The 10,504-nt window shown below is 38.6% G+C and overlaps 1 protein-coding gene across 1 annotated transcript in view; it reads left to right on the top strand.

The window, feature by feature from the left end:
- The window catches only part of LOC131538607 (gastrula zinc finger protein XlCGF8.2DB-like), a 41,322-nt gene extending 38,012 nt beyond the window's left edge, over positions 1-3,310 (top strand). The window contains exon 3 of the mRNA XM_058772540.1: positions 3,186-3,310. The gene's annotated coding sequence lies outside the window, so the exon portion shown is untranslated. The remainder of the gene's footprint in view (positions 1-3,185) is intronic.
- Positions 3,311-10,504: the final 7,194 nt, after the last annotated feature.

The following is a 10,504-nucleotide window of genomic DNA, read 5'->3' as shown; positions in this document are numbered from 1 at the left end:
GCAACGTCTCTTTCAGCAGCCAGGGAGGTGTCAATCATGTATTCTCTGCCACGCGTCATCTCAACAGCCTTTAGTGCATTCTCGACAAACACTGGTAACTGATTCTCAACGTAGCTTTTCAAGAAAACAGGGATGATAATGAAGTTGTTGGATTCTTTGGCTGTCTGGAGGTTATCTGAGTACTTGATGGATGACTTCATTGTGCTTACAGTTGCATCAATGAGTGATTTCTCAGACATGATTTCACATGCCAGTCCTCCTTCCAGCAGTAGCATTTCAGCTTTAAGGTCACCTTGTTTTTCCTGAGCTTCAAGACATTTGGCTTTCTTGTTCTCTAAGGAATAGCACTTAAACACTACACTGTTTTCCAAGACCTCCTCAAATATACCCAAGAGATCGTACTGTTGTGAAACTCCCAGTTTTTTCATGACTTCAGATAATGCTTTGGACATTCTGTCCTCATTCCCATCACCTTCATTTTCTTTCTTACTCTCAGCTTGATGTGTCATTTCAATATCTTCGTGGGTGTAGAATCCCAAAGTCACTCCGGGCAACAAGATCTCATTTGCTGAAAAGTTCTCAGATGTTTCTAGTCCCATAATGGCTGCTGTTGCGGCTTTATGAAAGTGTTGTATCCTTGTCGCCCATTTTATCTGCCCTGTTTCAAGCATTTCAATTGGTTGGCAACTAGATATCATGGCCCATATGTTGGAAAGCACTTGCTCCACATGCCTAAATCCACTAGATTCATGGGACAAGAATGTTACTTGAACTCCATTGTCCAAGGTCATATAGTCCACTTCATCCACTATTACAAGCTCAAACTGCCTTGTATCGCGAGTAGTCCTCTTCTCAAATTCCTGTTTAAGTGTATCTGCTGCAAAGGCTCCCACTGTGCCGTATACTATTTGTTGCCTGTAAGCATCTTTAAGACGTTCCTCTTGTTCTTCTGGTGAATAGGCACTTGAGTAATGTGGGGGTACTACAGATGAGGTGACATCAAACATTTCAAAAAACTTTTTCCACTCTTCTTGGTCTCTTCGGGCGAGAACTGGAGAGCTTGTCACAATGTCCACTTTTGTTCCACGAATAGCCAGAATTGTTGCAAACATGGCTAAGATACAGGACTTGCCCTCACCTGTGCCAATCTCTAGAAAACATCCCTTATTTTCTGTCACCTGTGCCAGGAGGAGTAAAAGCAATGATGCTAGTTGTGTAAGTCTTGGAAAATAGCCTTGAATCTTCATATTGTCTTTTGTGATGATTGTTGAGCAGTCTTGCACTGCTACTGACATCCCAATTAATACGTCTTTGAAAAGGTTGATATCTAGGTTTGTAAAATTAAGAGATCTTATCTTTCCTTTCATTTCAGCAATTTGTTCTTTGGTAAGGTCCACCAATTTATATTTTGGGAGTTCTGACTCCATGTATCTGAGCACATCCTTCAACGGCCCCAAGACTTTCTCTGGGCAGTTTGCTTCACGAAGTTCTTTCACAATTGTATCAGCATCTTTTTCCTTGTCATTTTTTATTTGTTCTTGAAGAAACTGTAAAGGGTTTTCATTTGTAAGAGCAGAGAGAACAAGGATGCAGTCCAGGTGGTAGGTTTGTGCTGTGTGGAGAACTGAATCGAGTTGCTGGCATTTGATAGCTGGACTTCTGCAAAGTAAAAGCATTATTTCTGTTGGTGTCCAGATTCTGTTGAACAACATTTGACCCAAAATCTCCCTACTTTGGGGTGAAAGCTCTGAGATTGTGTCAAGTATATTTAACAAAATGCGTTCCGCCAAAGTTGGACTTGTGGAATGAAGCTGCTCCAACAAACCCAAGTAAAAGTGGTACTTCTTCTCCCAACCAAGCGGCTGATCTTCATCATCTTTAGCATCTTCAGTGCTACTGTGCATAAGGAACTGTACAGATGCCTCAAGAACTGTGAGCTTCTCTGTAAGAGACAGTTCGTTATAACTTACAGCTTGATCAAAGGTAAACTGAGACCATACTGAAAGGTTGTTTTCTCTACAATATTGAACTGCAAGTTCATTCTGGAGTATCTTAATCCTGCTCCAAATCTGGTGCTGCTGTATCTCTTCTTCTTCTGTGATCTGGTACTTCAATAAAAGGTCTTTGAATTTTTCTTCAATATCAATAACCTACATAAATAAATGTGAAAAACAATATTGAGTCTCAGTAAAAAGTGCTACTTTATCACATGCTGTATTATACAGTAATGTAATCTGAATGAAAAGTCATACCTCGTTCCTCTCAATTGAAGCAGCATCATCTTCTATTTGCTGATGGAGAACTTGTGTACGTTCATGATGTTTCTCATGACCTCTGAAGCTCTGTTTTTCACGAAGCCGCTCTGTTGCTCGAGAAAGCTTGAGTCTGGATGATTCACTCTCGCTGTCCAGCTCCTGTTGAATCCTTTGCTCCCGTTCCAAACGTTCCAGACGTCTTCTCTCCTCTTCTTGCTGTCTCCGTTTGTTCTCTTCTTCGATTTGTCCTGTTTAAAAACAGCATTAGACAACACAGGATTACATTTACATTTAGCAGACGCTTTTATCCAAAGTGACTTACAAATGAGGACAACAGAAGCAATCAAAACCAACAAAAAAGCAACAATATGCAAGCGCTATGACAAGTCTCTGTTAACCTAACAGTACACGTAGCAAGGATTAGAAACAACTTATTGATTACACTATTATTTTGTGTTATTTAATTTACACAGTCAACATTTACCACTATCACTAAGCACTAGCCATGTGCTGCTGTCTGAGCTGTACATTGGAGATGTCCGTTTCATTTGTATTGACTGCATAATTACAAAAGACTGTATCCGAAAGGCTTTATATTTTTACCTCTACTATATATTTTTTATCTCTGCCATTTATCTCTTCTGCTATTATTGATTTGGATGGTGTGGGGTGGAGGGGGTGCTTTATTTATTTTGAATAGTAACAATATGTAGGCCTATATATTATAATAAATATAATGTACTGTTTTTGCTGTACTTTGGATCAAATAAATGCAGGCTTTGTGAGCTGAAGACACTTCTTATAAAAAAAAACATTACAAATCTTACACTACCAGTCAAATTATTTAAACCGTATGTATTGTCACCATGTTTGCTTTGTCTTTGTCCGTTCATTGTGTTGCTCACGTCTGTTTTGTGTTTTCTCATGCAGTTTCTGCTGTCTCCTGTTTTCCTGGGTTCCAGTTTCCTGCCACTGTTTTGGATATTGCACCCACGATGTCTTGACTCTTCTGTTGTTTATTTGTTTGTTTGTTCCTAATAAACTGTTTAACTGCACTCGCAAGTGAATCTCAAGTTATTTTATGTGATAGTTATATGTATACACATTTCTTCTTGTAACTCTTCTCTCTGTCACACACCTGACTGAATGGCTCATTATGGAGCTCATTATGCGGGTCTTTGTCTTCTCAGGTGTGAGTCACGTCCTCTCGCATAGACCCTTTCCACTCAAAAAGTGACTTAGAAAATTTAAATCAATATATTGTTTTCTCTGAATGAGTGAGTTAGATTATTTTCAGATCATTTTGAAGCAAATATTCTAGGCTACAAGATCCAGTTCTCAAAAGTCTTGTGAACAAATGTTCTGTACGTGTTTTATGGCCTTATTTCAGTTACTTTAAAATTTTAGTTTTTTTCTAACCACGCATAAACGTTGTTTTCTCAAAAACACAATCATGTACGTACATGCTGCTCACATATTATTGTAGCCCAGTTTGTGCTGAATACAGTGTTTTTAGACTTTAGCCATTAAAATGTTTATAAGCAACTGAAAAAAGCACGAAAATGTCAGGGCATGTCAAAACTTCTCTGGGGCCCCAAAACACCCTCAGACCCCAGAGGATTAACAAAGACAGCTCGTGTCTCATTCTTTGGCTGCATCCGAAAACTGAGGAATGCTGCCCTCAGAGGCAGCATTCCAAGGTAGGAAGGCAACAAGGCACGTCCAAATTCAATGTTAGCTTCAGTTCCTGTCTCCTGAGATGCCTTCATCTGGCCGATTTTTGAAGGCAGCATAATCGCATCCATTGCTGCCTTTGTTATCCCACAATCCTGTGCGTTCCATTCTGTGACAGTTAAGCTAAAAAAATAAAGATGGCGTCTGAAAGTTGGCGTCGGTGGTCAGTTTGTGTGTAAATGTACGTTTTTGATCAACGTTTTCCACTTTTGATGTCATTTCTAGCAAGAAATTAATATTGCAGTAATTAAATATTCACTTGGTTATCACCAAAGCTCTCTATATTTTGCTGTAGATCATTGAACCATTACTCTACCTCAGAAGCAGTGTTAATTTCATCAACGAAGACGACCACGATGACTTTTTCAGTGACTAAGACGAGACGTTGACAAGCTGAAATTAATATCTGATGATAAAAACTATGACGAAATTTATTCTGCGTCTTCGTTAACAAGACGAGACGGTACTAGAATGTTATTTGAGGACTACCGGACATTCAAAATACATCCTATAGGTTAAGTTAACTGTCTTGTCTTTCAAAATGTGCGTCCCTGTCATTGGATTACAATCAGATGAAGTACGTTCGCATATCTAGTCTCAGTATGGCAGCCGCAGTGGACGGATAGGCTACCAAAACGCAAACTAGCGATCTGAAACAATGGCCTCAGCACCTGAAGGGTTAGGGATAGGGTGAAGGCGCGATAGGCGGAATCGCGCTGATAGAAGTTCTCTCTCTCGCGCACGCTCCACTTCTTCAGTTCTCATACAGCGCGCGATCAGTTCTCGGTGCTCAAATACACACACAGCAGTCCAAATGTCTGTTGTGTAAAGTATCTCACGTAAATACAGTCGGTTATGGCTTAAGTGAACGTAAACAGGTGGGTGAAAACTTTAGTATTAGATGCAGTATTACATGCATCCGTCTTAAATGGACAGCATTCCTAATTAAATACCTATCTGTGTCATTAATGTTAAATAAATGTATACTTGTTAATTAAACCTACTGTATCTGAAAAATTTGTTTAATTTGTATCTCTACCAAAAAATTAATATTTATTCCAGTTTTTCCAAATTCAATCCTTGATTCAAATTTCTCATATGCTTAACTGATTTAAAGAGAGAAGAATTAATTACTATTTTTGTTTGAAGACTACATATAAAATGGCTACCAAAATAAATGTTGGTAACTGCAGTTTGACTAAAAGTTGACAAAAATGCAATGACTTTTTGTCGACTAAAACTAGACTAAAACTAAGCATTTTCGTCTCAAGATAAAGACTAAGACTAAATCAAAAATGCCTGCCAAAATTAACACTGCTCAGAAGTCTGTCCGAAATCAGTTTCGTGAGGTGCCTTCGTGCGCAAACGCTGCCTGCAAGTCATTGCCTGATAGGGCAGCGAGGCAGCAAGTCAGCTGCCTAAGTTTTCAGATGCAGCCTTTCTCTTGGACATTTCTAGGAATCGGTACCAGCTGAAGTACTTATTTAACGATATTACAGGTAGGTGATGAGAAAAAGCTGATACTCAGAACTGGCTGCAGCAGAGTCCTTCAGTGATGGCTCAGTGGTTGGAAACGCAACGTAGAAGGCCTTACAAATATACATTGGAAGAGAGACACTGGGAGAAATAAATTCTATCCACTGAAAAAAGGATATATTTAAACAAGGACCCATTAATTATTACTTATAGTAAATTAACAAATACAAATTAACTATAGAAAAACTACAGAAAAAACTTGGTTGCTACACTTTTACGATAATAAAACCATCATTAATTTTCTAAGGGAAATGCGTTAACTTTGACAGCCCCAAATATATATTTAAGAACCGATTTAAAACTGGCTAGTGAAGGCGCAGACCACACATTTAAAGGCTTAAATGTGTGGTCTGTACTATTATTAGTGTTTAATGTTAACAGAATCCAAATCATAGTTTAATTAATGTACACTGAACAAAATTATAAACGCAACACTTTTGTTTTTGCCCCCATTTTTCATGAGGGCAAAAACAAAAGTGTTGCGTTTATAATTTTGTTCAGTGTACATTAATTAAACTATGATTTGGATTCTGTTGGCAATTAGGCACTTTACTTAAAGCTAACAGAAGTTTCTAACAGGTGCTTTCGACCTTCTTTTTGATCTGAATGGTACGCAACAGTGGCAGACTGACCATCTGGAGCACTGGGAGTTTTTCCGGTGGGCCGCTGTACAATGTGGGCCGGCCCATTGCGTAAATAAATATAAATATGAATTATAATAAATGTGCATAGCCTAATATCCCTCCATCAGCCCAGACGAATGGCCAGCGCGGCCCACTGGAGTCAAAAATTATAATTAATTTAGTGTGCTCTGGCTCAGTACAGCGGCTCAAAAGCACTTGTCAATGTCAAAATGTTTGAAATAGCCAATCAAACAGAGGTCTCAAACTCAGCTCTGCAGAGTTTATGCTGCCTTCACGTGCTATTGGAAATTTCCCACTTGTGAAGTCGTGATTACAGGCTTGTCGTATTCAAGTGCTTTAATGTCGGAAAGAATAAAATGTAGCATCCCATTGGTTGACAATCAAGTCAAGTCAAGTTACTTTTATTTATATAGCGCTTTTAACAATACAGATTGTGTCAAAGCACTTAACAGTATCAAATTGGAGAATAGAGTGCCAGTAATGTACAAGATTAAACACTCAATTTTCAGTTAAAGGCATTTCATTATTGAATTCAGAGATGCCATTGTCTAGCTCAGTTTAGTTTAAATAGTGTCTGTGCAACCAAATCGACGATAATCGCTAGAAATTAAGTGTCCCCAACTGAGCAAGCCAGAGGCGACAGCGGCAAGGAACCAAAACTCCCTCTGTGACAGAATGGAGAAAAAAACCTTGGGAGAAACCAGGCTCAGTCGGGGGTCAGTTCTCCTCTGGCCAGACGAAACCCGCAGTTCAAAAGTTTATATTTCTATTTTTATTTTGTTGCAATTTCTAACAATAATAGTATTATGTAGTTAGGTATTTTATTATATTTTTAGTTATTTTTAGGCTCAATCATATAAACATTCACCACGCTATATATGCAGTTTACTGACAATTCTGGAATTTCGGTCAAATATATGCTTATTTCACTCCTTATAAACATACAATATGCTTTGAATGATCGTTCATATCTAGCCTATAAATACACTACTTTAGCGACAGGACAAAGGGATGTAGTTGTTGTGAGAACAGCACTGACAGCAGCCATGGTTGTCACCTCCACCATGTTTAAAGTTTATGACCCGCCCAACTTGGAAAGTCGGGTATCAAAATTATTTCAGAATTTCCCAGTAGTAAATACGACGTGAGAGGCCGTTCACGTCCAATTTCCGATTAGGAAACATGTATTTACGATAATTCCGATAGCACATGAAGGCGGCATTAGCTCCAACCAGCTCCAACTCACACCTGCTTGGAATTTTCTAGTAATCCTGAAGAGCTTGATTATCTGGATCAGCTGTGTTTGATTAGGGTTGGAGCTAAACTGTGCAGAGCTGTGGCCCTCCAGGAACTGAGTTTGAAATAGAAGAAGGTGGAATTTACTGTTCACAGAAGCCGAGCTGCCCGCCACTTGAATGTGTAATATGTAAGGAGCTAAACATGACGAGACAAATCAGCAATATTTGCCAACTGTTTATGATAAAAAAAAAACATTTAAACGAGACATTAATTTCCAGGGATTCAAACTATGCTACTGGCCTTTTCGAATTTCTTAGATTATAATTTAATTTACATTATTCATCACAATGAAGCCTACACAAACATTAACTCTTTCCCCACCATTGACGAGATATCTCGTCAGTTAAGAGACAACGCTTCCCCGTCCATTGATGAGTTTTTACGGCAATCCGTGTTCTAGGTGTATTACGGTAAGGAAAGCCTTAGCACATGTCCTGAATGAGTTACGGGACTTCCGGGTCTTTAGGGTGCGAATAGAAGACGATCAGCATAAATAGAAGGATCAGAGAAAATGTAGATCATATATAGATCATATAGCCTATGTAGATCATGCTTTGACCATTTTGAATCTGATCGGGACGATGTAGTCAGTGAGAGAGATTTACAGACACAGAAACATCTGTAGTTGTAACCGATTGGTCGATCTGAATAGGGGTGTGTGTGTGTGGGCGCGATCTATATATAGATCTATCTTTCTATCTGCATGCCATGTATGTATGTGTGTATGCGTGTGTGTGTGTGTGTGTGCGTGCGTGCTCAGTATATGTATGCATATGTATGCATGTAGCCTGTGTGTGAGTGTATAATCATATGTATGTATATGTGTGTGTGTGTGTTTGTTCTGTTTATTGAATGCGATTTAAATTATTCATATAATTATTTACAGGTGAAATAATATGACATCTGAATGTATTTTGCTTGAAAATGCACTACTTTGATAAAAATGCATTTTTCTCAGTTTTTTGTCCAAAATGTTGTATTTTTGATGAAACCTATCTGCATTCAAATGGTGATAAAACATGAACACATGAAGATAGAATAAAATAGTTTTTTTTTGTTTAAAAGCAGAGGCTTGGTTCTTTATTTTGATATATATTATGTTCTTATATTCATAGCAGAAAATATTCTGAGGGCCATCAAATTTAGGTGAAAATCATCAAAAAACTTTTTATAAGAAAGAGGAAAGAGTTAATGTAGCAGTTGTTGGCAGACATGAGATAAGAGTGAATGTTTGTATATCTCTATCTAGACTTTCTTCCGTAATTTCACATGTCTAAGAAAATGTTTTTAAAAAACTCTAAAATATAATTCTGTTACGAATCCTGGGCCTGTTATTCTGTCCGACTGCCACAAGAGGTCACCCAGCCATCATATTGATTTTCACACAACACATCACAATGGACTGCATTTCCCATCAGCCATCTCACTAATCACACACTCACCTGATCACATGCACACAGCTGTATCCAATCAGACACTCTTTATAAGCCTTGGACTTTCTCTCCCTCTCTGCCGAGTATTGTATGCATTATCGCTGCCCTACAGAGCCTTGTTAGTTTCCCTAGTCTTGCCTTTTTCAGATTGTGTTTTCCCCTGCCTGGACTCTCGCTTACGTTTTGGATTACCCCTCTTGTCAAGCCCTTTTGATACTGTTCGCCGATCGTCGACCCACACTTGTCTTTGTTTACTCTTTGTCTCGCCCATGTTATACCTGTTTGTCACTGTTCGACCCTGCCTGTTATGACCACGTCTCTGCTCATTAAAAAATTCCACAAAGAGGCCCAGGATAACAAGACAAAGTCATAAATCAGATCCTGGCGCCACAGTCTGAAGCAAGCCTAAATAACCAACTCTTCACCGAACAGCTTACAACATTAACACAAAAGAACACTTATTGATAATCCCAACTCGGGAGGAAGGAGATTGTCAAATTTGGGGCAAGTAACCTAGATTGATAGTCAAAGAGATGCGCAGCATGACCATCACATGTAAATCCATGATAGGACTTCCCCCAACTAGCAAACAAAGACCAGACTGAAATTCCTTCTAAACCCCTTTGACCTTTGTTCCTCAGAACACATTCTCACGTCCACAGAATGGCACAGAAACTGTGTAGATGCACCTAAAATCATCTTAAAAAGGACTTTTGAGCAACTAATCATTTATATGCATAGTTCCATATTATGTATGTAACCCACACTTTTCACTTTCCTGTCCTAATCACTCATTGTGTATGTCTTTTTAATAACTATTGAATAGCTTAAGGGTTCATATTCATGTTTAGTATGTGTGTGTTTGAGAATTCATGCTTTAAACGTTTCTATCGATCAATAATTTGTCAAATGTATCATATTCTGGTTAAAGAAATCATGTCCAAAATTATATTCTGCAAGAGCTGGAAAATTCGGACATGTGACTGACAAGATAACGTGTTGATTACAGAGCAAAACCCCGAGCTAAGACAATATCTAATTGGTTCACACCATTTTGGGATGTGTCCAAAAGCCCAGTTAAAAACTCAGGACACCATCAAACCAGGCTTTTAGTCATTGCTTTTAGCTTTTGTCATCACTTTTTGCGTTCTTTGAGCGTTGTTCCAGCATGCTTCGGCCTGCATGCCCGCTGCTACTTAGCCACGATGAGAAGAAAACCATCTAGTCTTGTTACTTTTATTCTTTTACTTTAGTTTATTTTCTTTCCGTTGAGAGTTCCGTGTTGAGTTAAGTTTTGCTGCAAAGTCCAACTCGACTGCACCCACCTTAAAACTTCAACCAGCAACTGACTCCGCACTATTCGTCAGCAACGCCCAAGATGTCACTTCAACGACTACTGAACTTCAGCCAATTCTGCAAAAGGGAATCCCTTAACACAGCAGCAACGCACGTAATACAACTCCAGATTCTAGCTGAACTGGTGTATTTAATATAAGTTTTAGCCTGATTGAGAAACTCAATGCAAGGGTTAAATAAGTGATTGATGGTTGTTCAGGTCTATGCAATTGCACATATTGCTATAAACTTGGGATTTCACATTTTC

The sequence above is a fragment of the Onychostoma macrolepis genome, chromosome 04, assembly GCF_012432095.1.
Source record: "Onychostoma macrolepis isolate SWU-2019 chromosome 04, ASM1243209v1, whole genome shotgun sequence".
Taxonomy (NCBI): Eukaryota; Metazoa; Chordata; class Actinopteri; order Cypriniformes; family Cyprinidae; genus Onychostoma; species Onychostoma macrolepis.
Note: the sequence above shows the minus strand (reverse complement) of the source record. Positions and strands in the feature narration are given on the sequence as shown.